General features: G+C 38.2%; 1 long non-coding RNA gene across 3 annotated transcripts in view; it reads left to right on the top strand.

The window, feature by feature from the left end:
• The window catches only part of LOC105609538 (uncharacterized), a 41748-nt gene extending 23666 nt beyond the window's left edge, over window positions 1–18082 (top strand). For 2 of the 3 annotated variants that reach the window (XR_009601095.1, XR_009601096.1), the window contains 3 exons: window positions 2206–2364; window positions 3157–3262; window positions 17899–18082. This is a non-coding gene — a long non-coding RNA (uncharacterized LOC105609538). The remainder of the gene's footprint in view (window positions 1–2205; window positions 2365–3156; window positions 3263–17898) is intronic. The other variant, XR_006060184.2, reaches the window with a different exon arrangement.
• Window positions 18083–26941: the final 8859 nt, after the last annotated feature.

Raw genomic sequence — 26941 nt, forward strand, 5'->3', positions numbered from 1 at the left:
CATTTAAGTGATATCGTATGGTATTTGTCTTTGGATACTTCACTTAGTGTGATAATCTCTAGGTTTATGCATGTTGCTGCAAATGGCATTATTTCATTCTTTTTGTGGCTGAGTAATATTCAGTTATATATATATATATATATATACCACATCTTTATCCATTCATCCATTGATGGACACTTGGGTTGCTTCCACATCTTGCCTATTATAAATAGTGCTGCAGTAAACATTGGGTGCAGTTATCTCTTTAAATTACAATTTTCTCCAGATATAGATATGTTTTTAATATGGATAGAGTGGATGACAAAAATAGGAACAGCGAACAAGAGCAATGAATAGGAAGCAGTAACAACTGTGGTAGTTATTAATCCAGCTATGTCAATAATCACTTTAAAAGTTAATGGTGTAAATATACCAATTAAAGACAGATATTGTCAAACTGGATCAAGAAACTGTCGTGAGAAAGACACAGACTGAGAGACAATATTTGCAAAAGACAAATCTGTTAAAGGACTGTAATCCAAAATATACAAAGAACTCTTAAAAGTCAACAAAAAGAAAATAAACAACCCAGTTTTAAAAGTGGACCCAGAGGGATGGGATGGGGAGGGAGGTGGGAGGGGGATTCAGGATGGGGAACACATGTACACCCATGGCTGATTCATGGCAATGTATGGCAAAGTAATTAGCCTCCAATTAAAATGAATAAATTTATTAAAAAAAAGAAAAATAATAAAAGTGGGCCAGATATTTGAATAGATGTCTCACCAAAGAAGACATGCAGATGACAAATAAGCATATGAAAAGGCCTGATATCATATGTATTATGGAATTGCAAATTATAGCAACAATGAAATACCCCTAACTTACCTGTTAGAATGGCTAAAATTCAAAACACTGACAATACCAAATGCTGGCAATGTGGAGCAGGAGGAACTCTTATTTACTGGTGGTGGGAATGCAAAATGGTGCAGTCACTTTGGTAGACAATTTGGCACTTTCTTATACAACTAACATCCTCTTACCATATGACCCAGCAATTGTGTTTCTCAGTATTTACCCGAAGGAGTTAAAAATCATATCCACACAAAAACCTGTATATGGATATTATAGAAGTGTTCTTCATAATTGCAGAAACATGGCAGCAATCAAGATGTCTTTCCATAGGTGAATGGATAAATAAACTACAGTGTATTCAGACAATGGGCTATTATTCAGCACTATAAAGAAATGAGCTATTAAACCATGAGAAGACATGAAGGAACCTTAAATACATATTGCTAAGTGAAGGAAGCCAATCTGAAAAGGCTCCATACTGTATGACTCTATATGGTATTCTAGAGAAAGCAAAACTATGGCGACAGTAAAAAAAAAAAACAGACCGGTTGTTGCTTGGGCTTAGGGAGAAGGGAAGCAAGAATAGGTGGAACACAGAGGATTTTAAGGGCCACTATGAAACTGTTCTGTATGATTCTGTTGTGACAAATGTATGTCATTAGACATTTGTCCAAATGCACCGAATGTACACTATTAACAGTGAACCCTAAGGTAAACTATAGACTTTGGATGATAATGATACATCACTGTAGGGTCATCCATTGCAACAAATGGACCACTCAGACGCAGGATGTTGCTGGTGAGGGAGGCTGTGTGAGGGGTGGGGTAAGGAATACGCAGGAACTCTGAAATTTCCACTCAATTTTATTGTCAACCTAAAAAGTGAAGTGAAAGTTGCTTAGCCATGTCCAGCTCTTTGTGACTCTATGGACTGTAACCTGCCAGGTTCCTCTGTCCACGGAATTCTCCAGGTCAGAATACTGGAGTGGGTAGCCAGTCCCTTCTCCAGGGAATCTTCCCAACCCAAGGACTGAACTCAGTTCTCCCACATTCCAAGCAGATTCTGTACAGCCTGAGCCACCAGGGAAGCGTAACTGATCTTTTAAAAAGTCTATACAAATAAGTAATTTAAATTAAAAAAACACTTCAGAACATTGCTGATTGAATACATTGATATATTCCCTCTCTCACCACTCTCCATCTTTTTTCTGCAAGATTAAGGTAGGACAATTTGAGGCTCAGTTGATTCTCTATGCTGAAATACCAGTGAGATGTCCCTCTGACACCTTTGTTCTGATTTGTACAATGTGTTACAATAGATTTCACTTATAGAAAATTAAATGTATATTATACTTCACTTCTCTATAGATGAAATACAATACAAATCAAGTTGACAGCTCGATATCCACACTGAAGAGTCAAGTAACTGATGTAAAAAATGTTATGACCCAAAATATTGATAAAATTTTGGAAAGTGAAGACAGATTGAATATCTTCACTGGTAGAACGGATGATCCGCAAACAACTGTGAGTGTTCCGCTGTCTTGATACCCAAACAATGCTCTAAGTCATAGGATCCCTGCTCTGGAGACAAACTGCCCAAAGCAAAAACATACTGGGACGCTAGGTGAGATGATCCTATATCACCAGACTATCTCTTTATTAAAGATTATTGCAGTGCAACTAAAATAGTAAAAGAATAATTCTAAAACAACTCAAATTTTAAAGCCTATTAAAGGAGAAAATGGTTATTTGTGTAACTAAAGGATTTCCTATATTAAGAAACACACATGTTAGTCAACAAGTAAATTCCAATAGGAAAAGGAGAGGGAAAATTACCGAAAAAAAGGACTTAGAAGAGTTATCAGTTGCAATATGTAGTCATTATTGGATTTTGATTCAAATAAACTATAAAAATGAACATTTACAGTATCATGAAACAGATATTTGAACTCTGGCTGGAGATTGATGAGATTAAGAAATGTTAGTAATTTTTAGGTGTGATAATGGCATTCTGGGTATGTTTTTGAAGAGTCTTTACTTATTAGAGATATATACTAAAATATATATGAATGAAATTATGTAACATCTAAGATTTGCTTCAAAATAGTTCAGGAGTGGGTGAGTATAATAGAGTATAAATTAGACAAAAATTGGCCATAAATTAACAATGGTTGAATTTTGATGTTGAGTATATAGGGATTCATTATACCATCCTGTCAACTTTTGTTATATGTCTGAAATTATGTTAGAGAACAGTTTTAAAACAATCACTAAAGTCTGAAGAGTTCCCTCTGAACATTTTTTTTTCTTGGCCAGGCTTCATGGCTTGTGGGATCTTAGTTCCCTGACCAGAGATCAATCCTGTGCCCCCTGCAATGAAGCACAGAGTCCTAACCACTAAACCTCCACAGAATTCCCTGTGGTGAGCATTTTAAATTTTATTTTTACAGAGCTTTTCTAGAAACACAGATACCATATAAAGCAAAGTATATACATACTTTTTACTCATCAAGTTCTGTTGGTTCAACCTCCTAAATCTTTTTTATTATAAACTTCATTTTGTTCACCTTTCAAAACAATTTACAAGGTATTATTCATATATAATAGTCACATACTCTTAAGTATGGAGTATGATGAACTGTGATAATTGTGAACAACTGTGTGACCACAGTCAAGTTGTAGACTAGCTCTTCCATCCTAAAATCTGCCCTCCTCTGTAGTTGACTCCCCCACCCCTGACCCCAACCAACTACTAATCTGCTTTCTGTCACTATAGTGTTGCCTTTTCTGGAATGTCTTATAAATACAGTCATACAGTGTATAGTATTTTGTGTCTGACTTCTTAATGTTTTTGATATTCATGTTGTTGCATGTTAATGTTTTCTTCCTTATCATTGCTATATAGTATTCCACAGAATGGCTAGATCTCTTTTGAACCCACCTTCTGGCTTCCCTGGTGGCTCAGAGGGTAAAGCGTCTGCCTGCAATGCAGGAGACCTGGGTTCGATCCCTGGGTCAGGAAGATCCCCTGGAGAAGGAAATGGCAACCCACTCCAGTACTCTTGCCTGGAGAATCCCATGGATGGAGGAGCCTGGTAGACTACAGTCCATGGGATCACAAAGAGTCGGACTTCACTTCACTTCACTTCTGCCCATTTCAGTGCTGTTCACTGTCTCACTCTGAGGTCAGTTACCTCTTGTCTGAATATGGTAATTCCCAGATTTAATTGTTCTCCCTAGTTTTGGTCCCGCTCTGCTCCATTCATCCTCCACAGTGACACTAGAGTATTCTTTTAAAATGCAAGTAGTGAGCACTATCTACAGCCCTCTTTTTAAATTACTATTTTTTTTGGCTGCGCTGGGTCTTGGTTGCAGCATGTGGTATCTTTTATTGCAGCACAGGGGCTTCTCGCTAGTTGAGTCCCATGGACTCAGTTGTCCTACAGCCTGTGGGCTCTTAGCTCCCCAACCAGGGAGCAAACCCATGTCCCCTGCATTAGAAGGTGGATTCGTAACCACTGGACCACCAGGGAAGTCCCTATCTATAGCCTTCTTGAAACCCCGCTGTGGTGCACCTCTGTCCAAGCGAGGTAGGGTCCAACCTCCCTAACTTAATGAGCTTTCTTCTGACTATATTGCCAGTCACATCACCCAGAGGTCATGGTCTTATAGTTTATAAATCTCAAAAATTATCAGACTGCTTATACTTCTCCCAAATACATGTTGTATTATTTCATACCTGTATGCATACTGTTCCTTCTTTTTCCTTGCTTTGGAAAACTTCTACTCATCCATCAAAACCCAACTCAAGAATCATCTCCTCATCCATTTCCCAGGCTGAATCTATCCCTCTCTCATCTGTGCAGTCCCTGAATCTTTTATTTATTGATTAATTTGACAAATATCTCTTGAAGATCTACTGTCTACCAAACTCTATGTTAGGCACTAAGATAATAAGAATTGCAGCAAACAAGCACTCGATGTTAGTTAAGTTAAACACTACTTACTTAAAGCAATCCTCTACATTTTTTTTTTTTTTTGGAGTGTTACATCTACATGTTAAGGAAATTCATGGATTTCCTGGGGCCACTAGAAGCTGGAAGAGAACAAAGGACCATCCCTTAAACTGTGTTGACACTTTACAGACTTGTGTTCTCCAGGACTCTGAGACAATACGTGTCCTGTTGTTCTGAGCCCCCCAGTTTGTAGAGCCTTGCTACAGCCGCCGTAGAAAACAAGGGCAGTTTGTTGACAGAAACCGGTATGTGCGCATTCAGTTGCTAAGCCGTGTCTGACTCTTTGAGACCCCGTGGACTGTAGCCTGCCACACTCCTCTGTCCATGGGATTTCCCAGGCAAGAATACTGGAGTGGGTTCCCATTTCCTTCCCCAGGGGCAACCCTCTACATTATTTTTCTAGCAGGAAAAAGAATAGGTCACATTGGTTTATATAATCTACAAGGAAGAATTAATAAAGAAAATCATTGTCTAGGATTCAGTTGTACTTTATGAAAATTATAACAAAAGAGTTCAGATAAAACTGTTTGAGCCATTTAGATTCATTCATTAATAAACATTCTTTGGGGGCCTATTATGTAGAGGGTATTATGCTTGTCGTCTTCAGGGATTTAAAAAAATGAATGAGATACTTTTCAAAGTTTAATCTATTGCAGGAGACATATTAGTATAAACCTAGCTGCAATATAAGCATGTGTTAAGTTCATAACAGATGGATAAAGCGTAAGAGCCAAAGAGTGTATAACTGATAGTGTCTACATTTTTACAATGAATTTTGAAATCACAATCATTAAATTCTAAAATCAGTATTATATCATTCAACATTTATTTCAGGTATGTGAAAACTTTCTGTGAATGATATATCTAATACCCTTGTAATCATCAGCCAGTCTTATATGGCCTTAGCGTTTTGCCACATTGGATATGGGCCTTTGGTTTTCAAAGAAATAAAATTATAAATGTAATTAAAGTCACCTCTGAATCTTTCCCAAGCTCATTCCACTCCCTCACTAGAAGAAACACTATTATGAATTTGATATGAATCATTTATATGCATGTTTTCATTCCTTTGCTATAATATCTATAGTTGGTTTGCATTTTTAAACTTTGTTATGTATGACATTCTAATGAGCTTATCCTTCTACAATCTGTTTTTAGTTCAACATTATTATTTTTTGAAATGTATTAATTTTGATACGCTTAGCTCTGATTTATCAATTTAGCTTCTGACAGCACCTCATTACTGTTTGAAGAAATAGAGTATTCTTGTCCTTTCCCCTTTTATCAACATTAATGTAGTTCCAACTTCTTTATTATCAACAACACTGCATTGAACACCCTTGTACATGTCTTTTGGTACATGCTTGCAAAATGTTTCTAAGAGCGGTCTGCAGAATTTTTTGATCATGCACATTTATTTGTATTGTTGAGAATGCATTTAAATATATATAAATTATATGTATTATCCTATAATAATCTTATATTATATAAAACATACAGAAAAGTAGAAATTTAAAGAATGAGACAAAGATGAAATAAAATTAAATAGTTTGTTTTCTTAAGAAAATAAAACTCTAATTAAGAAACATTTTAATAATGTATTTTAATAATAGCAATGCAATTAAAAGTCAGATCTGATTACAAATGACTTTAAAGTCTCTAAATATGGAAGGTGGACTATTCAAACTAGAAGCAGAGATATATTCTGTTTGTCATTTTCTTGTTGTTTAGGAGTGCCTTATTAGTATTAATATAATTAAGCCACGTCTATTCTTTAGCTTGCTGCTGCTGCTGCTAAGTCGCTTCAGTCGTGTCCGACTCTGTGCGACCCCATAGATGGCAGCCCATCAGGCTCCCCTGTCCCTGGGATTCTCCAGGCAAGAATACTGGAGTGGGTTGCCATTTCCTTCTCCAGTGCATGAAAGTGAAAAGTAAAAGTGAAGTCGTTCAGTCGCGTCCAACTCTTCACGACCCCATGGACTGCAGCCTACCAGGCTCCTCCATCCATGGAATTTTCCAGGCAAGAGTACTAGAGTGGGTTGCCATTGCTTAGTTAAAACTAAATAATATTACCCATACATTCACTTACCTAGATGTATCATACGTGTTGCAATACACTACAAGAGAATGGATAAAGGAGTATGCAGTGGCCAACTCTTCATCACCGTGGAATTTCCACCCTATTCTCAAAACACCTTAACTTTCATGATTTAATTATTTTACACCATACCTAGGGAAGATGTCAGTGGCTATCCATATGTTAAAATTTAAATATTTTAATTTCCTTCTTGTTTTTTAGATTAAAACAAATAGAGGTTCTAATATTACTTTCCTGCTCTCCAGTGGGTCATCTGAACCCCTTGGGACGCTTGATCCTATTTTAAACCATCTAGAATATATACATAGAAATTGAATTTCTGGATCTTAAAATATATGCACCCTTGAATTAAGCAAATAATTTAAAACTGCTTTCCAAAGATTGTGCTAATTTACACTTCCATCAGTACTGTATGAAAGGTTCTGTATCTTTCCAATACTTGGGATTATTAGATTATAATTTTTAACAATCTGACAGGGGAAAGAAAATATTGTCTAAATTTGCATTTTGGATGACAATGAGCAATTTTTATGTTTATTAACCATTAGAATTTCTTCAGTGAACTGTTCGTTGATATCCTTCGACCATTTTGCTAATGGGGTACTTATCTTTTTAATAGTTTTTAACATATATTCATGTATAAAACAATGATTTTATAACTATTAGAATAAAGAATGAGCATATAATTCTTCATCCTAGTACTTAGGCAGTTGTATAGAGTTTACATATGTTCTCCCAATATGTGGCTTGATTTTAGTTTTGTGTATAGTATCCTTTTTAGGACAGAAGTCATTTTTTTTTTTTACTGTTTTTTTAATTGAAGTATAGTTGACTTACAGTGTTGGGCTAATCTCTGCTGTATAGCAGTGACTCAGTTATACATATACATATGAATATCCTTTTTTATACTCTTTTACATGTGGTTTGTCATAGGTTATAGAATATAATTCTCTGTGCTATACAATAGGACTTTGTTGTTTATCTATCCTACATGTAAAAATTTACATCTGCTAACCCCAGCCTCCACTCCAACCTTCCGCTAACCTCCTCCTCCCCCTTGGCAACCACCAGTCTCTTCTCTCTGTCCGTGATTCTATTTCATAGATAGGTTATTTTGTGTCATAGTTTAGATTCCACATATATGTCATATCATAGGGTATTTTTCTCTTTCCAACTTATGTAGTATGATAATCTCTAGTTGCATCAATGTTGCTACAAATGGGATTATTCCATTCTTTTTAATGGCTGAGTAGTATTTCATTGTATATATGTACCACATCTCTTTATCCATTTATCAGGACAGAAGTCTTTAACTTCCATGTCGGCAAATGTATCTGTCTTGCTCTTTCTGATTTATGCTTTCTGTGTCTTATTTAGGCCTTTCCAGATGACTTTCCCCAGGTTACAAAGATAGTCTTACATTGTCTCCAAAAAAATTTTAATTCTGCTTCTTAAACATGGATCATTAAAACAGGGGGCATTTTATTTTTGTGTAAAGTATAAGGTAGGAGGGCTTCTCAGGTGACTCAGTGGGTAAATAATCCGCCTGCAGTGAAGGAGATGCAGGAGATACGGGTTCAATCCCTGGGTCAGGAAGATTCCCTGGAGGAACATATGGCAACCCACTCCAGTATTCTTGCCTGGAGGATCCTATGGACAGAGGAGCCTGGAGGGAGGGCTACAGGCTGGAGAGTGGCAAAAAGTCAGACATGACTGAAACGACCGAGCACACATGACGTAGGAATCAAATTTCATTATTTTCTATATAAATAGGCAGTTGCCCAACAGCCATTTGTTGACTAGCTCAGCCTTCCCCATTTGTTTTGTAATGCCAACCTTGCCACATAATGCTTTCATATGCAAACAACTTTCATTCTTTTGATTTGTATATATTATATTCTGGTCTATTTCTACATCCTTGGGCCAATATTACACCATTTTAATTATTATAACTTTAGGAGAAGCCTTTATATCTTATAGAGCAAGTTCATCTACTTTCTCCTTTTCAGAAATTACATTGAAATTACGTTCAGAATCGACATCTCAGTTCAGTTCAGTCACTCACTCGTGTCCGACTCTTTGCGACCCCGTGAATCGCCAGGCCTCCCTGTCCATCACCAACTCCCGGAGTTCACTCAGACTCACGTCCATCGAGTCCTTGATGCCATCCAGCCATCTCATCCTCAGTCGTCCCTTTCTCCTCCTGCCCCCAATCCCTCCCAGCATCAAAGTCTTTTCCAATGAGTCAACTCTTCACATGAGGTGGCCAAAGTACTGAGGTTTCAGCTTTACTATCATTCCTTCCAAAGAAATCCCAGGGTTGATCTCCTTCAGAATGGACTGGTTGGATCTCCTTGCAGTCCAAGGGACTCTCAAGAGTCTTCTCCAACACCACAGTTCAAAAGCATCAATTCTTCAGCGCTCAGCCTTCTTCACAGTCCAACTCTCATATTATATTCTTCTGGTCTATTTCTACATCCTTGGGCCAATATTACACCATTTTAATTATTATGACTTTAGGAGAAGCCTTTATATCTTATAGGGCAAGTTCATCTACTTTCTCCTTTTCAGAAATTACATTGGTTAGGCTTCTTTCTCTTTCAGGGAATTGTAGAATCAACATCTCAAGTTACACACAAAAGAAATGTTGGTATATTAGTTGGAATGACAGTACTATGGGGAGAACTAACACCTTTAAAATACTGTTTTCGCATCTCTGAACATGCCATGTCTCTTTTCCTAAGTCTTTCAAAATCTTTCAAGTTTTACAATTTTTCCCATACAGATCTTGTACAACTTTTGTGAGATTTATTTCTTGATATGTTTTTATTGTTATTTTATATGATATTTTTAAACATTTTCAAAAAACTTTTGGTTAATAGGAACACAGTCAATTTTTGCATCAGTTCAGTTCAGTTCAGTTCAGTCGCTCAGTTGTGTCCAACTCTCCGTGACCCCATGAACTGCAGCACGCCAGGCCTCCCTGTCCATTACCAACTCCCGGAGTTCACTCAAACTCACGTCCATCAGTCGGTGATGCCATCCAGCCATCTCATCCTCTGTCATCCCCTTCTCTTCCTGCCCCAGTCCCTCCCAGCATCAGAGTCTTTTCCAATGAGTCAACTCTTCGCATGAGGTGGCCAAAGTACTGGAGTTGTTTATATCCCCAAGTCTTGCTGAACTTTTTTTGTGGTAATATTGTCTAAAAAAATTATTTTCATTTTCTATATAGCAGTTCTATAAAAAACTAAGATCATGGCATCCAGTCCCATTGCTTCATGGCAAATAGATAGGGAAATGATGGAATCAGTGACAGACTTTATTTTTGGCAGCTCCAAAATCACCACAGATGGTGACTGCAGTCGTGAAATTAAAAGACACTTGCTCCTTGGAAGAAAAGCTATGACAAATCTAGACAGAACATTAAAAAGCAGAGACATTATTTTGCTGACAAAGCTCCATGTAGTCAAAGTTATGATTTTTTCAGTAGTCATGTATGGAAGTGATAGTTGTACCATAAAGAAAGTTGAGTGCCCAAGAATTGATGTTTTTGAACTGTGGTGTTGGAGAAGACTCTTGGACTGCAAGGAAATCAAACTAGTGAATCCTAAAGGAAATCAGTCCTAAATATTCATTGGAAGGACTGATGCTGAAGCTGAAGCTCCAGTACTTTGACCACCTGATGCAAAGAACTGACTCATTGCAAAAGACCCTGATGCTGGGAAAGATTGAAGGCAGGAAGAGAGGGGATGACAGAGGTTGAGATGGTTGGATGGCATCACTGACTCGATGGACATGAGTTTGAGCAAGCTCTGGTGGATGGTGATGGACAGGACATCCTGGTGTCGCAATCCGTAGGATCACAAAGAGTCAGGCCCGACTGAGTGACTGAACTGAACTGATAACATGTAAAAAATGACAGGATTTTTTTCATCCTTTCCAATATATATTTTGTTTTTTCTTTCTTTCCATCCTTCTTTCCGTCCATCCTTTCTTCTTTTTTTTCCTCTCTCTCTCTCTTGTTCTTTCTTTCTTCTTTTCTTCCTATCAGTACATTAGCTAGGACCTCCAGTAATATATAGAATAGAAATGGTAATGTATGAAATACTTTTGTTCCTGATGGAAAAATTAGTAAAAACGGTTTTATGTATTTTGTCCATTCTTCCACACATCTTTTCTCCAGCAACCACACTGCAAAGCTTTTGTTTTTTTCTTTTTTGGTCTTTTTAAAGGACCAGTTTTTGGTTTATTTATAATTTCATTCAAAACTTAGTTGACTTCTAATCTTTTTGCATCTAATCATTTCCAAGGGCCTGTAGACACATGTAAAGTTCTTTTCCAGACATATTTCTGAAGTTCTAAAGCCTGGTTATTTGCTTTCTTCCTCATGCCTCCCTCTCAGGTTAAAAGGCCAACTACCTTGAGGCCATTTATCTGGGTTGAATAGGAAGCTTATACCTTTAATCTGATCTCTAATGCAGGGCAGAATCTTTTCTTTTTGTAATTGATGTAAAATTCACAAACATAAAATTAACATTTTAAAGTATGTAAAGTACTAAAGGTATAGGTACTTCCCTGGTGGCTGAGATGGTTAAGCATCTGTCCACAATGTGGGAGACCCATGTTCGATCCCTGGTCGGGAAGATCCCCTGGAGAAGGAAATGGCAATCCACTCCAGTAGTATTGCCTGGAAAATCCCATGGACAGAGGAGCCTGGTAGGCTACAGTCCATGGGGTCGCAAAGAGTCAGACACAACTGAGCAACTTCACTTTACTTCAAAGGTATAGGTAACACCAAGGGAATACTGATTTCAGTATAGGTGGTGAGAAGTGGTTGGATTCTGGATATATTTTGAAGGTGGCGTGAATTAGAGTTGCTGACAGATTAGATATGGGGTGAGAGAGAATGTTGAGCCTTGTTAACCAGAAGGATGGAAATTGAGTACCTTCATTGCTCTCCTCATGTGAGCCCAAGGCTTAGCCCACTGTCCCTGTGACCACTAAAACCCTAAGCCCTGCCTGCATGGTAGAAGCCAGCATCATCACCTTCCCAAATCCAGGGGAGCTGTGCCATCAGTGCAGCTTCTTGCTGCTTCCCTAGGTTCCTGCTCTTGACCTTTCTCTTACTTTCTTCCAAGCTCAGCTAGGCATTTAAGTTTGCTTCTTATATTGGGTTGACCAAAAAGTTCATTTGGGTTTTTCCATAAGTTATTGTTGGTTAATAAGTTATACTAGGTTGGGACATTTTTAGGCCAACTTGATATATTATCTAGCATTTTTGAGTAGCAATAGTGGCAGACTTCCCAGGAGGCTCAGGGGTAAAGAATCCACCTGCCAATGTAGGAGACACAGGTTCGATCCCTGGGTGGCAAAGATCTGCTGGAGGAGGAAATGGCAACCCACTCCAGTATTCTTGCCTGGAGAATCCCATGGACAGCGGAGCCTGGTGAGCTACAGCCTATGGGTCACAAAGAATCATACAACTGAACACACCCACACAAAGTGGCAAGGTTATAGTTACACAATCCACTATATCACTGGGCCTTTTACTTTTTTATTAGATTATATCATGTATCTTTCCTGTCAGAAAAGGAGCAACATCTAAATCCCAGAAAGTTATAGCAAAAAAAGTTGAGATTTTTTGCCTTTCCTCTCAAGAAAATTCCACTTTTATGTATACATTGTATTTTCATGATTACATGGGGAAAATTACTTTCTCCTTGAAGCCAGTTAAGTAGAAGCAGCTCAAAACAAGATAAAATTTCACTGAAGTATTTTATAATTGTTCTCATGTTATTTTCACACAGATATCATATAATCATTCTCACTAAATCCTCCAATTTTGCCTATCTAAATTAATCTTCTCTCTCTTTTCTCTTGATCTTTTTGTAAAAGACTCTACTGAATGTACTTAAAAAGCAGATTTCTTTTTAAAAAAAAACTAGGACAATAAGCTTTCTGTCAGTCTGCCTATAGATAAATATGGGTCATGGATTTGAACATAGCAGATTAAACATATACATTTTTCTTGGTATGCTCTCAAAACTCTATTAAATGATAAGTAAAACAACAGTTACAAATTTTAATGTATAAACCACTAGGATTTTTTAGAAAAAGAATAACAGGAAAAAAATCTCAAAATTTTGGAAGCTAGAAAAAATTTAGGTTCTTTGTATTTAATAGTTTCAATCCAACCAGTGAAAGCTCAAAACACACACTTACAGTAGCAGAAGATGTTAAGATGCAAACTGATCCAGGCCATAAAACTTTGGAAAGGATCAGCAACTGGATATGCATGGTACGTCTAAAAGTAGACACACAGTACTTCTAAAAGCAGTATGGGTCTAGAAAGAAGTGACTGGAGTATAAAGTTTTTAAAAGGAACAAGTTACCTGTCGAGTCCCTTCCCTTCTTTTTACAACCACGCTGCTTCCTCTCCTTATCACTGACAAAGGATAATAAATTGTATTATCTAAAGACAACAGATCTAAGAGATTTTAAATTCAGATACCACGTGCAGTAAAGGCCAGAGTGACCATCATATTAAAATTATGTGAACTTAGTGAAATCCAGAATATGGTGACCACTCTCCAACCTGTCTCCCAGTCAGCTTCACTCAGCGAGAGATTAGAGGATTCCTCCCTAAGAAAACTGACTAGGATAGGACAAGGAAAAAAGACCTACAGATACTAACCTACAGGTATTGAGGCATTCCCCCAATGAAACAGTCAGGTGTGCACCAGATTACCCTATAGTGAAACTCACCAAATGATAGCCCTCACTCGCTCATACTGAGTTTCCAACCATCACTTTAATCAACAACACAGATCATGAGATATTTGAGAAAAATCTCTATAATAAAAAAATAAATAAAAATAAACAGGAAAAAAGAAACTCAGACAAAACAGATGATGCAGAAGCAACAGAAAGCTTCATCATAGAACAAAAACCCTCTAACTTCCTGGTGGTCCAGTGCCTAAAGACTGTACTTCCAGTGCCGGGAACACAGATTAGATCTTTCGTTGGGGAACTAAGATCCCACATGCTGCATGGCATGAGAAAAAAACAAACTGTTAATAATAATCCTTTCTAGGGAAGAAGGACAAACTATACTCAATTTTGTAATACCCTATAAGGGAAAAGAATCTGAAAAAAAAAAAAAATATGTGACTGAATCACTGTGCTATATACCTGAAACTAACACAATATTGTAAATCAACTGTACTTAAAAAAAAAAAAAACCTCTCTAATGTCCTGGGACAAATAACAGAATATAATACAACTCTGAAAACAGAATGGAAAGCTATGTAAAAACTTATTCATAAAACAAAAAGGTCTTTTGGAAATTAAAACAGTAGTAAAATTTTTTAATTAAATAGAATTATTGAAATATAAAGTTGAGATATTCTCTCAGGGAGTAGAGCAAAAAAAGAGAAGCAAGACAGAGGACAGTCTAAGAGATTCAACATATGAATAACCGGAGTTTCAGAAAAAGGAAATGAAGGAATCAGAGGAGAGAAAACCAGATTAATATAAGAAAAATTCCTAAAACAAATAACATGAATTTACAGATGCAGTGAACAACAAAAAAGGACCATAGCAGAGCATATAATCTTGAAATTATAGAATGTTAAAAAGGAAGAGAGGATTCTGAAGTCTTTCAGATGGAGAAAGAAAAACAAAGACTTGGCAATTAGAGTAACAACAGATTTTGCAAAAACAGTATAGGTGTGCTAAAGAAAAAAGAAGGAATGCTTTCAAAATTCTGAAAGAAAATGATTTCCACTCTAGATTTCTATAACCAAATTACCAACTCAATGTAAGGGTAGAATAAAGTCATTTCTAGGCATATAAATTTTCAGAAACTTACCTCCCAGTGACTCTTTCTGAGAAATTTTCAGAAGAAATTTTTCACCAACAAGAGAGAATAAATCAAGAAATGAAATGAGATTGAAAAAACAGGAGGTAAACACAAGAGAAGGGCATGCCCAGAATACTGGTGAAGAAAGATCTGAAGATTAAAGCTTTAGGTACAGCAAACCTGGACCCCCAACCAAAACCCACTTGAGCAGATCAAAAGATTCTGTGTGGAACTTCCAAGATAAAGCAGAAGGGACTTCCCGGGTGGTCCAGTGGTTAACAATCTGCCTGGCACTGCAGGGGACATGGGTTCAATCCCTAGTCCAGGAAGATCCCATGTGCCTCAGAGCAACTAAGCCCATGCGCCACAAATACGGAGCCGTCATGCTGCAACTACTGAAGCCCATGCACCCTAGAGTCCATGCTCTGCAACAAGAAGCCACTGCAATGAGTCCACACACTGCAACAAAGAGTAGCCCGCATTGTCCACAGCTAGAGAAAGTCCTCAGGCAGCAAAGAGCCAGTGCAGTCAAAAATAAATATATGTATATTTATGGCTGATTCATCGGAGAAGGCAATGGCACCCCACTCCAGTACTCTTGCCTAGAAAATCCCATGGACGGAAGAGCCTGGTGGGCTGCAGTCCATGGGGTCACTAAGAGTCAGACACAACTGAGCGACTTCACTTTCACTTTTCACTTTCATGCATTGGAGAAAGAAATGGCAACCCACTCCAGTGTTCTTGCCTGGAAAATCCCAGGGACGAGGGAGCCTGGTGGGCTGCCATCTATGGGGTCGCAGAGTCGGACACAACTGAAGTGACTTAGCAGCAGCAGCAGCAGCAGCATGGCTGATTCATATTGAAGTTTGACAGAAAACAACAAAATTCTGTTAAACAATTATCCTTCAATTAAAAAATAAGTAATTAAAAAAAATTTTTTTAATAGATAAAATGATCCAACACAGGAGCCATCAAAGGAAGGATTTTTTGGGGGGGTAGGTATGGTAGGAATTATTATCTCCTCTTTTCTATAGTTGGAAACAGAAAAAAATCAAGAACTATATATATATATTTCTAGTAATATATGTGTATAATAATATGTAAATATTTCTAGTAATCCAAAGGAAAACAAACACGAGGAAAAAATAAACAGCTAAATGAGATGGATTGAGCAAGTATTTACTGATCACCCACTATACATCAGACACTGTTCTAGGTCAGGGTTTCTCGACTGTGGCACGCTTGGGACTGCCCTAGGCCTTGTTGGATGTTCAACAGCATTCCTGGCTCCTAGCCATTAGACACCCAGTAGTGACTGAACTGAACTGAGCACCCCCTACATTCATGACAGGCAAAAATATCTCCTGATATTGCCCAGTGCAATCTGGGAAGCACAAGCATCCCCAGGTGAGAACCACTGTTCCAGCCAATAGGGATATATCAGCTAACAAAACACACAAACAAGAGCTAAAAGCAATTACCTCTGAAAAATAGGATTGGGAGGGAAAAGAGCAGGACAGGAGAAGGCACTTTTTACTCACACGCCTTACAGAATTCCGACTGCCCAAACTGTACATGCATGTTACATTAAAAATAAATAATCTGAGAAGAATGTAAAGCCCATTTATACCTTAATTCAGTATTTCTACACAAGGCAGTATAGAGTCACACAATTCTAGATCTGAATTCCAGTTCCGTCACTTTCTCTAAATCTGAGGCAAGTAACTTCAACCTTTCTGAGCCTCATTTTTCTCCAACACTGTAAAACAGGAATATCAACCTAAGGTTATTATGAGTATTACATAGTATTGTGCAGAAATACATAGAATGCACGTCCTATAGTACCTGCACTTAAAGCATTATAACACATTGGAAAGTACACCTGGTCGCTAGCTTCCGTACTCCAAATCCTTGGGAATAATCAGCATCATCCTGGATATACAAACCCGGGCTCCCATAACTTGTCATAAACTGGAGTCATGAGGCCACCTGAGTGGCATGCCAGGACTCATGCCACTTAAGAGTAAGCGCTGTAAGCATCTACCGTGACTTTGTTCTTGGAAAATCACCATACACTGAGACTGAAGCAGACCCGGTGCATGAAGATAATGAAATAACAGCCTCCTTATCCAGGTGGCAGACAGCAGAAATCCATGTGAGCATCAAGCAGCTCACTCGTATCATGACTAGATGAAAAGCACTTACATGTATTTTAAAAACAAAAAGGAGTGGACCGAATGAAAATAAAGCTTACTTCAGGGGGGTGGGCAGGATTGTATAATTTTGTGTGGCCACGTTTCATTTCTCTTCATTGCTCCTTGAATTATTTCAATAATTTTAATAATATTTAATATTTAATAAAAGTGAGCTATTTTAATTAAGATATGAAACTTGTTTCATACTTAAGGAAATCCATCTCATTATTCATCAAAATATTAATAATGGCATACTTTATAATGAAATAATTCTTATATCCAGTCTTGATATATATTCACTATCTTGGCTAGTTCTCAGAATCTGGGCTACTCTGTGGCAGGTACTATTCTCATTTAATAAGCAGACTTAATAATTCATTTTTTTCCAACAAATATTAACTAAATACCTGCTCTATATCATTGGTTCACTGTTGGGACTATAGCAGTGAATGAAACAAAAATCCCTGCCTTCACAGAGCTTACATTCTCAACAAACAATAAAAGTAAAACTTATATATTGTTAGAGGAGAGGTAAGTACTTTGGGAAAAATAATGTATTGAAAGGGAAAAGGGTTGCTGGGATGGAGATGGGTTAGCAATTTTAAATACGGTTGTAAGGGAGAGTGACACTTGTAAAATCATGAAGATGAGGAAATGAGTTCAGAGAGTAACTTTTCAAGGTCAAAAATTTTTTAAGCCAATAAAACTACAGCTGAACACCATAAGGAATCTTGGTGCACCATTTTAGAACAGCTGCTCAGACCTATTGAGACTTTGTGACTGATCAAAATCAAATTAAATCCATTCTTCTAAATAGTTCTAGTATGTATTGTAGGGCACACATTAATCCAGAAATGAGAAGAAATCATGAAATTTGTTTTATTTCAGGCCAAAGAATCCCCCCAAACAATGAAGGTTCTTAGGAGGATATGGCGGAAACACTGCAAAAAGATCATCATCATCAGCATGGCAGCTCTCCTTTCAATCATCATCATTCTTTTAAGTACAAACATTATTCCGACTTGACCCTTCTCCCCATCCCCAGCGGGTACCAATAAATTGTTATATGTAATTATAGAGTTCTACCACCAACAATTACAAAAGCATTCTCTAGTGGCAGGAGAGCTTCCCTAGTGACTCATATGACAAAGTGATAGAAGGAATGGAGGAAGAGGGGGTTGAAGTATTTCCCTGTCTCTTTGGTATCTCTGGACTTGTCTTTGTATCTCTTCCATGTCTGTAACCCCATTTGGTTTGAGGGGTGGGGGGTTGTTTCTGTTATTACCATTGCTCCACTGCTTTCCTGTTACTATTACAAGCACAAACCCTGGAATCAGACCACCAAGTTTCAGTTCTGCACTCTGCCATGTACCACAGGTGACTTTTAAAGTGGGTTATGTTTGGTGCTGTTTTCGTCTTTAAAATGGAGCTAATAATACCACACAGTTGTCTACCCCACAGTAAATGTTATTTAAGTGTTAATTATTACTTAATAGGAAAGATGATTCCATTTATGGCATTGACTAAATTCCCATCATCTTACTCTACTCAGAAATGACCTTGACCTTACAATTTCCTGATCTTGGGACTTCCCTGGTAGTCCAGTGGCTAAGACTGGACTCTCAATACAGGGGGTCCGGGCTCGACCCCTAGTCAGGGAACTAGATCCCACATGACACAACTAAGAGTTTGCACGTCACAACTAAAGATCTCACATGCTGCAACAAAGACCAAAGGTCCTGCGTGCTGCAGCTAAGACCTGGCACAGCCAAGCAATTTTTTTTTTTAATGAGAATCTTTACATGAGTACAGTCCAGATATACATCACCTCTTTTACACTTTCGTTGAAATGAAAATCAAACCATTGTGTTTTATACTAGGCATTTTTGGGGGGTAAAGTTTAAAAAAAATAGAAAACTTTGTCATTTCTCAAATAAATCACAGGTCACGTCTTTTATTTTTACCACACCAACAGCTTTTTTTTTTTGAGTGATACACTCATTCAATAACCATGAATCACTAAGATTTCTAAAAAACAAAACATTCAACTTCTTTACAGTTGGTTAACAAAGTTTCGTGCTAACTGGGATCATGAGGTCTGATAGGTTTCTGTTGTTGGTTTGTTTGAACAACATGCAGGATCTTGGTCCCCTGACCAGGGATCAAACCCATGCACCCTGCAGTGAAAGTGTGGAGTCTTAACCACTGAATGGCCACAGAAGTCTCATAAAGTCAGCTTTTAAATCACAAAAATCATAGTGACCCATGAGGAAGAACAAAAAGATCAGAAGTTCCTGACTACTAGAGAACTCATTTTAATCCTAATAATGATCTAATTTCAGCATTTTAAATAGGTCCCAATTCCTCCAGCACAGTATCACATTTCCATTCACCAAATATTTTTTATTAAAGCATTTTCAATGTTAGAAATTTTTGGAGTTTCTGTAATTTATACCCGGCGGGGGGGCGGGGGGGAATACAGCCCAACATAATGTAGTAAGTGCTTTGGGGGAGAGGTGTTTCAATGACATGAAGGGGTAAAAACGATTATATTGTGAGTATAACGTAAAGCACATAAAACAGTAGTTCTAAGCACATAAGTGCTACATTAATGTTGTTGTTCAGTTGCTAAGTCATGTCCAACTCTTTGCAACCCCATGGACTTGCAGCATGCCAGGCTTCCTTGTCCTTCACTATCTCCTAGAGTTTGCTCAGAACGCATGTCCACTGAGTCAGTGATGCCATCCAGCCATCTCATCCTCTGTCATGCCCTTCTTCTCCTGCCTTCAATCTTTCCCAGCATCGAAGTCTTTTCCTGGGAGTCGGCTCTTCACATCAGATGGCCGAAGTATTGGAGCTTCATCTTCAGCATCAGTCCTTCCAATGATATTCTGGGTTTAAAATTTGACAGCTTTGATCTCCTTGCTGTCCAAGGGACTCTCAAGAGTCTTCTCCAGCACCACAGTTCAAAAGCATCAGTTCCTCAGCCCTCAGACTTCTTTATGGTCCAACTCTCACATCAGTAAATGACTACTGGAAAAACCATAGCTTTTCTATATGAATCTTTGTCAGCAAAGTAATGTCTCTGCTTTTAAATATGCTGTCTAGGCTTAGACATAGCTTTACTTTGCAGATGAGAAAATAGCAAAGTTAAATTCAAGATCACATAGTTAGACAGCTGAGATTTTACTGATTCAAGTACTGACTGAAGTATATAGCCACAAAACCCACATTTAACTCAGAGTGTATTATCTGCCTGCTTAATTGTGGGCCAGACAGCATATCAGTACTATTTTGCTTTGGGCCAGGTTAGTAGTTGTTTCTGGAGGGTAGAAATAGGATTCTGAAGTTTTATAAGAAGAGATATTGTCATGAGTTTTGCTAGCATTATTTTTAAAGCCCTGTAAAATTTACCTAATATTTCTGCAACTTATAATAATTATGTATAAAACAATGTATAGTTAAGTGAAGTCGCTCAGTCGTGTCCAACTCTTTGCTACCCCATAGACTGTAGCCTACCAGGCTCCTCTCTCCATGGAATTTTCCAGGCAAGAGTACTGGAGTGGGTTGCCATTTCATAAAACAATGCTTCACTGATCGCCAGTGAATACTAGCACACTTATTGCTTGAAGCCATGGAACTTAAAGATCACCTCATCTAACCACCACCCCGCCCTCAGTTTTACATACTGAGATGCCAAGACCCAGAAGCCTGAACATTATGCTACATGTTACTATGTTACTGCACGTCTTTGCAACCTCCTCTCCACTGCACTGTTGAAAGCACAGGCCATCACTCTGGTTCCAGGAAGCAAGTCTCACAGAAAGCCTGTTTTCCCAGGCAGTCTGAGAGTTTGTTTTCCAGATGATGTGTATTTTTTACCAACTCTTGAAAGCTGCCAGGAAGGAAAGCACTCGTTTAGTAAGGAGTGTTTCCCTGCTATCTGTGCTGCATCTGTCACAATATACCCAAGCAGAAAGAAACAAATACTTAGACAGTCTTAGATTTTTCATCTGTGGGTTCAAATAGAGTTCCTACTCAGCACCAAACAGTCCTAGAACATTAGGATTTATTCTAAGTTAGGCAAAGAAACGGACACGACTGAGCGACTTCACCACACTGAGATAACCAATATTTAAGAAATGACTGGCTGTACACACAAGTTTAAGAAGCGGTCCTGATGTTTAGGGAAGCTTATGTTTCAGTTGAGAAGGCAAGACCCATAAAGATCCTAACACGCTAAAATACCATCTACTTAAATGGTGGTTGTGTGGCAGGAAATAAATACAAGAAAGATAATGATAATCACTGGCTCCAGTCATTAAGAGGGAAGGGAATTGGACCCTACTGGAAATCAAAGTTATCTCAACAGGTAAAGGCAGTCCCATTGTTACTGACCACTGATGTGCCAGTACTGTTTAAATACTTTTTTATTTAATCCTCACAACCTTGAGGTACATAATATTCTTCCCATCTTACAGGTAAGAAAACTGAAGCACAAGTTAGATAACTTGCCAGGCTCCACTCGGCTAACGTAGTTAAGAGGAATGAGGATAAACAAATGAACACACCGCTGGCTGTGGGAGTGGAGGAAGTGGACTAGTCCTGGGGAGTTCAATCATGCACACAAGCATCCATTCAGAGGACCAGCAGAGAGCTCAGCCTTCAGGTCTCTTCATTTTCCACACTATCCGGGGTGTTTTTATTCACTCCCACAGCATTGCCTTCTCTGGCAATAACCTTCCTTCTGAATCACAAATGATTTTCTACGAGACACACTCACTTGGGTGTCATGCAAACACCTCTAATGTTAAATCCTGAAACTCTTAACTACATCTTTTTCTTTTCCCCTGGAAACTGCTTGAGTTTATTTCAAAAGGGGATCACAGCTATTCCATAACCTAGGACAGTCTTTAGCCATCCGTCCCTAACTCCTCCCTCCTGCTTCTCATCTTTCCGCATCACTCACGAAAATCATGGGGCTACTACATGGAACCTCACAGCAAGAAACTCCACAAGAGCGACAGAAGCAAAAGCAGGGAGACCCTGCAAGTTCCCAGGCAAGCTTCGCAAAGGGCACTCATTCCCATCACAGTGGACAATTACCTGTCTACTCCCCTCAAGCCTGGCCACATCACACTTTCTGTATGAAGCAGAGAACCACCATCAAAACACTGCACATACCTCCTAAAGAACATCAAATTTTACAGCTGGAAAAACTGATGCTTGTTGGAGGAGTTAAAATTTTACTTGCCCAACATCACAGGGCAAATGACAGCAGAACCTCAGAATCATTCATTTGATACCATCTGTTCCACTGACAATACTAAACAAGAATTTAAAAAATAATCTACTAGACAGAATGTCCCACACATTCTAATAAATCTGAGAATTATTTTAACTTTTCAAAGTTCATTACCTCTTTACAGAATGTTAGCAGAACCTACAACTACAGAATGCATGATTTAATTCCAGCCTGTATTTAGACAAATCACAAGGTGGTTAAAGAAAGAGTTCATCTGAGGGAAGCACCTGTTCAGTACTATGACCCACCCAGTAATGGCAACCTCTTTCCAGGCCAGCACAATGAGACCCCCACACCCCTTGAAAGGAGTTCTCAAAGGACACAAACATAGGAATATACTGAAATAATCGGCTTTTCCTGTATTTACATTGACTACAAGTACCTTGGTTAACATTACTGCTATTGCACAACTCTAATTTGCCATTTTTTGAAAAATGTGTTAAGTCTGCAAAGATATTAAATGCATTCCCAGGCCTTCTGGTGGTTTCACCACAATCTGACAGCAAGCCCAGTAGAGGGTAAAGACTGAACATCCCCATAACATTACTCCTATTGCAGGCATCCTTTCTCAGAACAGCCTGGAGAAAACTGGAAATTGCCCTTTTTTCATCCACCACAGTCTCAACTTTTAATATTATTTAACCAATTATGCATAAAATCCCATCATTTAACATCATGTCCTTTTTGACTTGACAATAGTTGCCTTACTTTTTCAACTAATAAGACCTATGTTAGTTCAAGAAATTCACCCAAGAGGGGTAAGCTTAAAAAAAAAAAAAGAAAAAAAAGACAGTGCAAAAAATGCATGACTGCTAGTAAGAGTTTAATTGTAAAACAAAAGCACTACATTGTAATTTGAACATGAGTAATCTTTTCAGAAAAGGAAGTTTAGTGCAAATCAAAACCCCATTAAAGCCCACTATAAACTTTATATGAAGACTCTAGAAGTAGACTCCTAGAATTGGAAACACTTGGTTCCAACAGAATTTGCTTAGGGAAAGTATGCCTGGAAAGGTCAGATGGTACAGAGAACATCACGTTGGGTTTAAAATCAAATCAACCAAGTTCTCAAAAAATGACATGCTGATTGGTCTTAATACATGTAATTAGTAGTAGCATGCTTTATCAATGATTGGAGAAGCAATTCACAACAAATTTCTGAGCATTCCGAAGTTTTCTTTATTGCCATAGCCAATCTCGTAACTAAACCATTCTTCCAATTTCTTTTAAAAAGGGTTCCACTTCACCAGTCTGAGATTGGCAAATGTTTTCTAAATATCTGATAAAGCTCCATGTAATCAGGACTATCCATACAACAAAAAGGGGGCAATTATAATTACTTTTCTCAAGTATTTATTCAAAGCATAGCTTTCCATGACATATTAAACGTCACGTACTGGCACTAACAGACCTCCTTAAGTTTCTAGTGTTTTAAGAGAAATTTTTAAAAATTCAGGAAAGTAAACTTGCCTTCAAATTCTAAAATAAATATGCCTACACAAATAAAACATATACCTTGAAAAGTAAACTATCTTCCCAAGCAACTTATCCAAGTTTCTCAAAATAGAATCCAGTAACCCTAATATCCATGTTTAATGAATAGAACCTTTCCTGCTGTCTGTACTTTCTTTGAAGACTGTAAAGAATTCCTCCCATGACAACTAAGATAACTGACTTGGACTGCTATAACAAGGAACACCTTGCTCACTTAGGATCTTATTCCTATAAAACATTGCACCCTTTTTAAGTAGTAAAATAGTTTTACCTAGTCCTCTTCATGCTTTCTGTCCCTCCAGAATTATCTGCCTTTATAGGGCTTAGTGGGGAAAATTAACACTTAGCACTTACCCCAGTGCTGTCTTCTAAATTACACAGTCCCTTGGATCCTTGTCTTTATCCAAAGCTACAGGCAGTGCTGGTGCTGAAGAACTCGCCTGCCAATGCAGGAGACGAAAGAGATGTGGGTTCAATCCCTGGGTCGGGAAGATCCCCTAGAGAAGGGCATGGCAACCCACTGCCAGTACTCATGCCTGGAGAATCCCATGGACAGAGGAGCCTGGCGGGCTACAGTCCATAGGGTAGTACAGTCAGAAATGACTCAAGCAACTTAGCACGCACTATACTATAGTCATTTATAACCAGAGGCTGTTGGAATTACATTTCATTCATTAGATTCTAAAATATGCTTATGAACAAATAAGGCGATATGTAATTAGCCCAACTCAAGACAACACTCAATTTTAAAGAGTTGCTGATTAACAATTTGTAAAAATGCGATCGATGAGTGAGATCAGTGACAAGCCAAGGGGGGAATATGCAGGCAATAGAACGTACTGTCTCGAGGAATTCAGGAACCGCCTCCTCTCACCACCTCTATCTACTCCTTCCCCAGCTTGTACACTGCTGCTGTCATCTCGTACTCTTTAGAATGCCAAGTCTGGTTTTCTTTCAAACTAGACCTTGGGTCTGTGATTAAAATCCTTGAGTGGTGTTAAGTTTTATGAAACATGAACCTTTGTCTTTACACAAGATAGCAGTAAAAATAAAAATTTCTTATGAAAACAGCAAGCTTAACTAACCATCTTAAAGCAAGTCCTTACAACTCTAGTGCAGCTAAGATCACTGGATGTATGTGAAATACAGAATTCCAGGCAACACCTCCAAATACTGATTCTGGTATAACCAGCTTGCAAGCTTCTTTTCAAATACCAACAGATTATAATAAATTTCCCCCAACTTTTCAGATTATAGGCAATTGACAACAATATATAGCCCAAGCCAACTCATTTTACACAGCTGGATATTCATCTTGCTAGAATCAGGTTACAAATGCAAAATTTCAGGTTAGACTCCTAAATATGGCCAGTAGTGAAGAAAGGGTAAGTCAGTATGCATTCTTCTCAACTGTTTCATAGGTAGGTAGTAACAATCGGTCTTTATGAAATCTAGAGTTATCCTTAAGTATTAGTGCACTGATAAATTGCACTATTACATAAACTGCACCCAAATAAATTTACTGAGATGTCAGTGTATCCATTATGCATGGATCCAGATTTTTAAATTTCTGGTTAATCGGACTCTAAACCAAATACTCATTATACAATTCAGGAAAAAACAGACACCGTGATGGACAGTGCTATCAGTCCTTGTTTTAAAATTCCAATACCTCAAGGCCGCACACATACGGCACTTTTAAAGTGCAAGGTAACAACTTCGAAGAACTTTTCCAGGCAGTAAAACAAAGCACATAAACTACAGAACACAAAGAACTGATAATCAGATTCTCTTTTTAGTAAGATTACCTTTCAAAATTATCTCAGCATAAATGGAACCTGGAGAGGTGTCCACACACTATATTCTAACTTGTATACAACAAAGGAACAATGAAGCAGTCACCACACCAAGGCAGAAAGAGGAACGTGGTGCGTGCTTTGTGTGCCTCACTCGGTTCCCCCAACACACACACACACACACACACACACACACACACACACACACAAAGGCTACTTGTCACTTCTAGTCTCTTCTGAAATCTTACTAAAACCCAGTGCTTAAAAAAAGGGGGTAGAGGGAGAGTGGGCTGGCAACAGTCCTTGGCAAAAACTGGTTGTTTAAAAATAACCCATGTTAAGGAAAAAAAAAAAAAATGGACAGGAGGCAATCCCCCAGCAAACCACTGGCAATCCAACTTTCACTGTCAGTGGGCATGGGTTTGATCCCTGGTCAGAGAACTAAGATTCCACAAGGTATAGTCAAAAACCAAAACAAATAGCATAAAAAAGAAACTACTGAATGATATAAGCCAAAAGCTTTTGAACGAATGGCAATCAACTAAGCAGATAAGAAAGGAATTTTCCGTCAGCAGTGAGGGTATTTCAAATTGTATCACAGAACCTCCAAAGGCTTATTAAGCAACTGGCAGCCCTGATCTCTCTGGAAATAGAGGTAAAGGGGAGGATTGGTTAAGCAATTAAACCTCCATATCCTCTCTGTACTAGAGGACAACTGAACTTCCCCATCCTGGCAGAAACTTGTCTGAGCAGGTAAGGGAGGGTGGTCTTTGAACAGGCATACTGTGATGAAAACAAAGGAGTTAAAAAGCACTTTACTTGTTCAGATACCTCAGGTTTCTCTCGACACTGGAATCTCAGAACATTGGCAGCCAAGTTGTTTTACCTTCCAGGCAGCAGAATGGAAAAAAAAAAAAAAAAAAACACTTCTCTGGGGAACCTGATCACCTCAAAGCAGAGGAGAAATGCATCAAGAGATTCCTCAATGAGACAGCCTGACTGCCTAGCAGTGAACCCCATGGTTGACAAGTCCCTATCCTCCCCATCCCTCAGCCCCATACACAACACCCAAGCAGCTTTTAAAATGCTGCACTCCTAAATATGAGCTAAGGATCATCAAATATTTGAGGAAGATGAAGGGCAGAGGCCAAAGCAACAGGAAAGAAAAGCACCTTGCAGGAAACAAAACTTTCAAAGTTACAAATAATCTTAGAGATGAAGATAACCTATGGAATAACAGGTCGGAAGGGGTGGCCTTAGAAATTGACTGAAATTTAAAACCTTAAAAAATAAAAGCTAAAAGTTGTGAAATCACTCAAAATATAATTACCAACCT

The sequence above is a fragment of the Ovis aries genome, chromosome 6 (genome assembly GCF_016772045.2).
Source record: "Ovis aries strain OAR_USU_Benz2616 breed Rambouillet chromosome 6, ARS-UI_Ramb_v3.0, whole genome shotgun sequence".
Lineage (NCBI taxonomy): Eukaryota > Metazoa > Chordata > Mammalia > Artiodactyla > Bovidae > Ovis > Ovis aries.